Source organism: Arachis stenosperma, chromosome 6, assembly GCF_014773155.1.
Source record: "Arachis stenosperma cultivar V10309 chromosome 6, arast.V10309.gnm1.PFL2, whole genome shotgun sequence".
Classification (NCBI taxonomy): domain Eukaryota; kingdom Viridiplantae; phylum Streptophyta; class Magnoliopsida; order Fabales; family Fabaceae; genus Arachis; species Arachis stenosperma.
Genome location: NC_080382.1, coordinates 120661371 through 120668427, shown reverse-complemented (window position 1 = coordinate 120668427; position 7057 = coordinate 120661371). Strand labels below are relative to the sequence as shown.

Genomic DNA, 7057 nt, shown 5'->3' with positions numbered 1-7057 from the left:
ATGCAATTCTTTCCTTTTCAATTAAGCACGTTTTTATTCAAGAAAGGTGATGGATTCATAGGACATTCATAACTTTAAGGCATAGACACTAAGACACTAATGATCACAAGACACAAACATGGACAACCATAAGCATAAAAATCGAAAAACAGAAGAATAAAGAACAAGGAAATCAAGGAACGGGTCCACCTTAGTGATGGCGGCTCTTTCTTGCTCTTGAAGATCCTATGGAGTGCTTGAGCTCCTCAATGTCTCTTCCTTGTCTTTGTTGCTCCTCCCTCATGATTCTTTGGTCTTCTCTAATTTCATGGAGGAGAATGGAGTGTTCTTGATGCTCCACCCTTAGTTGTCCCATGTTGGAACTCAATTCTCCTAGGGAGGTGTTTACTTGCTCCCAATAGTTTTGTGGAGGAAAGTGCATCCCTTGAGGCATCTCAGGGATCTCATGATGAGAGGGGTCTCTTGTGTGCTCCATCCTTTTCTTGGTAATGGGCTTATCCTCATCAATGGTGATGTCTCCTTCTATGTCAACTCCAACTGAATAACAGAGGTGACATATGAGATGAGGAAAGGCTAACCTTGCCAAGGTGGAGGTCTTGTCCGCCACCTTATAGAGTTCTTGGGTTATAACCTCATGAACCTCTACTTCTTCTCCAATCATGATGCTATGAATCATGATGGCCCGGTCTATGGTAACTTCGGACCGGTTGCTAGTGGGAATGATTGAGCGTTGTATGAACTCTAACCATCCTCTAGCCACGGGCTTGAGGTCATGCCTTCTCAATTGAACCGGCTTTCCTCTTGAATCTTGCTTCCATTGTGCGCCCTCTTCACATATGGTTGTGAGGACTTGGTCCAACCTTTGATCAAAGTTGACCCTTCTAGTGTAAGGGTGCTCATCTCCTTGCATCATAGGCAAGTTGAACGCCACCCTCACACTCTCCGGACTAAAATCCAAGTATTTCCCCCGAACCATAGTGAGATAATTCTTTGGATTCGGGTTCACACTTTGGTCATGGTTCTTGGTGATCCATGCATTGGCATAGAACTCTTGAACCATCAAGATTCCGACTTGTTGAATGGGGTTGGTAAGTACTTCCCAACCTCTTCTTCGGATCTCATGGCGGATCTCCGGATATTCACCCTTTTTGAGTGAAAAGGGGACTTCGGGGATCACCTTCTTCAAGGCCACAACTTCATAGAAGTGGACTTGATGCACCCTTGAGAGGAATCTATCTATCTCCCATGACTCGGAGGTGGAAGCTTTTGCCTTCCCTTTCCTCTTTTTAGAGGTTTCTCCGGCCTTGGATGCCATAAATGGTTATGAAAAAGCAACGCTTTTACCACACCAAACTTAAAATGTTTGCTCGTCCTCGAGCAAAAGAAGAAAGAAGAGAGTAGAAGAAGAAGAAATGAGGAAGAGGGGGAAGGTGGTGTGTTATGAAGGATGGATGTGAGTGGTAAAGAGAAAGAGATGTTGAGGTGATTGGTGAATGGGTGAAGAAGAAGAGAGAGAGTGGTGGGGTTGGTGGGGATCCTGTGGGGTCCACAGATCCTGAGGTGTCAAGGAAAAGTCATCCCTGCACCAAATGTTGCTCAAAATCACGTTTTGAGCTATTTCTGGCGTTAAACGCCGGGCTGGTGCCCATTCCTGGCGTTTAACGCCAGGTTGTTGCCCTTTACTGGCGTTTAACGCCAGTCTGGTGCCCCTTTCTGGCGTTAAACGCCCAGAATGGTGCCAGACTGGGCGTTAAACGCCCAACAGCTAGCATTACTGGCGTTTGAACGCCAGCTTCTTCTCCTCCAGGGTGTGCTGTTTTTCTTCCTGTTTTTCATTCTGTTTTGCTTTTTTCATTGTTTTGTGACTTCTTATGATCATCAACCTACAAAAAAGATAAAATAACAAAAGAAAATAGTTAACCATAAAACATTGGGTTGCCTCCCAACAAGCGCTTCTTTAATGTCATTAGCTTGACAGAGGACTCTCATGGAGCCTCAGAAATACTCAGAACCGTGTTGGAACCTCCCAACACCAAACTTAGAGTTTGAATGTGGGGGTTCAACACCAAACTTAGAGTTTGGTTGTGGCCTCCCAACACCAAACTTAGAGTTTGACTGTGGGGGCTCTGCTTGGCTCTGTTTTGAGAGAAGCTCTTCATGCTTCCTCTCCATGATGATAGAGGGATGTCCTTGGGCCTTAAACACCAAGGATTCTTCATTCACTTGAATGATCAACTCTCCTCTATCAACATCAATTACAGCCTTTGCTGTGGCTAGGAAGGTCTGCCAAGGATGATGGATTCATCCATGCACTTCCCAGTCTCTAGGACTATGAAGTCAGTAGGGATGTAATGGTCCTCAATCTTCACCAAAACATTCTCTACAAGTCCATGAGCTTGTTTTCTTGAATTGTCTGCCATCTCTAATGAGATTCTTGCAGCTTGCACCTCAAAGATCCCTAATTTCTCCATTACAGAGAGGGGCATGAGGTTTACACTTGACCCTAAGTCACACAAGGCCTTCTTGAAGGTCATGGTGCCTATGGTACAAGGTATAGAAAACTTCCCAGGATCCTGCCTCTTTTGAGGCAGTTTCTGCCTAGCCAAGTCATTCAGTTCTTTGGTGAGCAAGGGTGGTTCATCCTCCCAAGTCTCATTTCCAAATAACTTGTCATTCAGTTTCATGATTACTCCAAGGTATTTAGCAACTTGCTCTTCAGTGACATACTCATCCTCTTCAGAGGAAGAATACTCATCAGAGCTCATGAATGGCAGAAGTAAGTCCAATGGAATCTCTATGGTCTCATTTTGAGCCTCAGATTCCCATTGGAACTCAGAGGAGATTGGTACACGCCTACTGAGGTCTTCCTCAGTGGCGTCCTCCTCCTCTCTTTCCTCTCCACATTCGGCCATGGTTATGGCTTTGCACTCTCCTTTTGGATTTTCTTCTGTATTACTTGGGAGAGTGCTAGGAGGGAGTTCAGTAACTTTCTTGCTCAGCTGACCCACTTGTCCTTCCAAATTTCTGATGGAGGACCTTGTTTCATTCATGAAACTTTGAGTGGTCTTTATTAGATCAGAGACCATTGTTGCTAAGTCAGAAGTATTCTGCTTAGAACTCTCTGTCTGTTGCTGAGAAGATGATGGAAAAGGTTTGCCATTGCTAAACCTGTTTCTTCCACCATTATTGTTATTGAAACCTTGTTGAGGTCTCTCTTGATTCTTCCATGAGAAATTGGGGTGATTTCTCCATGAAGAATTGTAGGTGTTTCCATAGGGTTCTCCTAGGTAATTCACCTCTTCCATTGAAGGGTTCTCAGGATCATAGGCTTCTTCCTCAGATGAAGCTTCTTTAGTACTGCTTGGTGCATTTTGCATTCCAGACAGACTTTGAGAAATCAAATTGACTTGTTGAGTCAATATCTTATTCTGAGCTAATATGGCATTCAGAGTGTCAATCTCAAGAACTCCTTTCTTCTGACTAGTCCCATTGTTCACAGGATTTCTTTCAGAAGTGTACATGAATTGGTTATTTGCAACCATTTCAATCAATTCTTGAGCTTCTGCAGGCGTCTTCTTCAGATGAAGAGATCCTCCAGCAGAGCTATCCAAGGACATCTTAGATAGTTCAGAGAGACCATCATAGAAAATACCTATGATGCTCCATTCAGAAAGCATGTCTGAAGGACATCTTCTGATTAATTGTTTGTATCTTTCCCAAGCTTCATAGAGGGATTCTCCATCCTTCTGTCTGAAGGTTTGGACTTCCACTCTAAGCTTACTCCATCTTTGTGGTGGAAAGAACTTTGCCAAGAAGGCATTGACTAGCTTTTCCCAAGAGTCCAGGCTTTCTTTAGGTTGAGAGTCCAACCATATTCTAGCTCTGTCTCTTACAGCAAAAGGGAATAGCATCAGTCTATAGACCTCAGGGTTAACCCCATTAGTCTTGACTGTGTCACAGATTTCCAAGAATTCAGCTAAGAACTGATGAGGATCTTCCATTGGAAGTCCATGGAACTTGCAATTCTGTTGCATTAGAGAAACTAATTGAGGCTTAAGCTCAAAGTTGTTTGCTCCAATGGCAGGGATAGAGATGCTTCTCCCATAGAAATCAGGAGTAGGTGCAGTGAAGTCACCCAGCACCTTCCTTGCATTGTTGGCATTGTTGTTGTTTTCGGCTGCCATGTGTTCTTCTTCCTTGAAGAATTCGGTCAGGTCCTCTAAAGAGAGTTGTGCTTTGGCTTCTCTTAGCTTTCTCTTCAAGGTCCTTTCGGGTTCAGGGTCAGCTTCAACAAGAATGCCTTTGTCTCTGCTCCTGCTCATATGAAAGAGAAGAGAAACAGAAAGTGTGGAATCCTCTATGTCACAGTATAGAGATTCCTTGAAATGTCAGAGGAAAAGAGAAATAGAAAGAAGAAGGAGAAGAAGAATTCGAACTTTAATTAGATAAGGTTCGAATTGTGCATTTAGAAGGAGTGATACTCCATAAATAGAAGGATGTGGGAAGGAGGGAAGAGAATTTTCGAAAATTCATTTAAAAGATTTTGAAAACATTTTGAAAATTTGATTGATAATTTTCGAAAATTAAAAGTAAAAAAGAAATCAAGTGATTTTTGAAAAAGATTTTTAAATTAGAAATCAAAAAGATTTGATTGAAAACTATTTTGAAAAAGATGTGGTTAAAAAGATTTAATTGAAAAGTTATGGTTTTAAAAGGATGTGATTGAGAAGATATGATTTGAAAACAATTTTAAAAGATATGATTTGAAAACAATTTGAAAAGATATGATTTTAAAGATTAATGACTTGCCTAACAAGAAAAGATATGATTCAAACATTAAACCTTTCTCAACAGAAAAGGTAACAATCTTGAAATTTTGAATCAAATCATTAATTGTTAGTAAGTATCTTTGAAAAAGGAAAGAAATTAATTTTGAAAACATTTGATTGAAAAGATATGATTTGAAAAAGATTTGATTTTGAAAAACTTTGAAAACTTGGAAAAAAATTGATTTTGAAAACAAAATCTTCCCCCTAGCACCATCCTGGCGTTAAACGCCCAGAATGGTATACATTCTGGCGTTTAACGCCCAAAATGCTACCCTTTTGGGCGTTAAACGCCCAACCAGGTACCCTGGCTGGCGTTTAAACGCCAGTCTGCCTTCTTCACTGGGCATTTTTGAATGCTCAGCTTTTTCTGTATAATTCCTCTGCAGTATGTTCTGAATCTTCAATTCTTTGTATCATTGACTTGAAAAGACACAAATTAAAAATATTTTTGGATTTTTAATAATCAAAATGCAAAAGGAATCAATTAACAATGCATGCAAGACACCAAACTTAGCAGTTTGTATACTACTGACACTAACAATATGAGAATGCATATGAGACACACAAAATGCTTCAAGTCAATAGAATTCAAAGATTAGAACACAAAAATCATCAAGAATTACTTGAGGATCCTTAAGACACATGAATGAATGCATACAATTGACACCAAACTTAAGATGAAACACTAGACTTAAGCAGGAAACATCAAATATTTTTGGTTTTTATGATTTTGTAAATTTTTTTGTTTTTTTTTTTTGTGTTTTTCGAAAATTAAGTGGGAAAAGGTATCAAAATCCTTGATGAGAATTCCAGGAATCAGTGCAATGCTAGTCTAAGACTCCGGTCCAGGAATTAGACATGGCTTCACAGCCAGCCAAGCTCTCAAAGAAAGCTTCGGTCCAAAACACTAGACATGACCAAAGGTCAGCCAAATCTTAGCAGATCACTGCTCCAAGAGCAAAATTGATGAGAATCAATCAAGCTCTTGTGGTGATAAGTTGAAACCTCGGTCCAATCAGATTAGACATGGCTTCTCAGCCAGCCAGATTTCAACAAATCATCATGAAACTCTAGAATTCATCTTCAAGAATTTCGAAAAAAATAAATACCTAATCTAAGCAACAAGATGAACCGTCAGTTGTCCAAACTAGAACAATCCCCGGCATTGTTACCAAAAGCTTGCTCAAAACTTGAACAATCCCCGGCAACGGCGCCAAAAACTTGGTGCGCGAAATTGTGAACAATACTTTTCACAACTCTCATAATCCCTGGTCATGAACTCCAAAAACTTGGTGGTTCAATTCCATGGCATTACACAACTTTGCACAACTAACCAGCAAGTGCACTGGGTCGTCCAAGTAATACCTTACGTGAGTAAGGGTCGATCCCACGGAGATTGTTAGCATTGAAGCAAGCTATGGTCATCTTGTAAATCTTAGTCAGGCAAACTCAATTGTATATGATGATGAACGAAAATAACAAAGAAGATAAAGATAGTGATACTTATGTATATCATTGGTGTAAGAGCCTCAGACAAGTGTATGAAGATGCCTTCCCTTCCGTCTCTCTGCTTTCCTAATGCCTTCATCCAATCCTTTCTTACTCCTTTCCATGGCAAGCTCGTGTAAGGTTTCACTGTTGTCAGCAGCTACCTCCCATCCGCGCAGTGAAAGCTAATGCACACACTCTGTCACAGTGCTGCCAATCACCAGTTTGGTTCCCTCCCCTACCGGAATAGAATCACTCTTTTGCGTCTGTCACTAACGCCCAGTAGGTTACAGGTTTGAAGCACATCACAGTCATTCAATCATTGAATCCTACTCAGAATACCACAGACAAGGTTAGACCTTCCGGATTCTCTTGAATGCTGCCATCAGGTCCTGCCTATACCACGAAGACTCTGATCTCACGGAATGGTTGGCTCGTTTGTCAGGCGAGCACTCGGTTGTCAGGCGATCAACCATGCATCGTGCAATCAGGAATCCAAGAGATATTCACTAAGCCTCAGATGCTTGTAGAACAAGAATGGTTGTCAGTCACCTTGTTCATGGGTGAGAATGGTGATGGGCGTCAATCATCACCTTCATCATGTTGAAGAACAAGTGATATCTTGGACAAAGAACAAGCGGAATTGAATGGAAGAACAATAGTAATTGCATTAATACTCGAGGTACAGCAGAGCTCCACACCTTAATCTATGGTGTGTAGAAACTCCACCGTTGAAAATA

At 41.2% G+C, this 7057-nt stretch overlaps 1 non-coding gene across 1 annotated transcript; it reads left to right on the top strand.

Annotated features, from left to right (window-relative positions):
• The first annotated feature begins 3671 nt into the window (after positions 1 to 3671).
• Positions 3672 to 3779, top strand: LOC130938293 (small nucleolar RNA R71). The gene has a single exon (XR_009069464.1). It is a non-coding gene; the product is annotated as a small nucleolar RNA R71 (small nucleolar RNA).
• The last annotated feature ends 3278 nt before the right edge of the window (positions 3780 to 7057 follow it).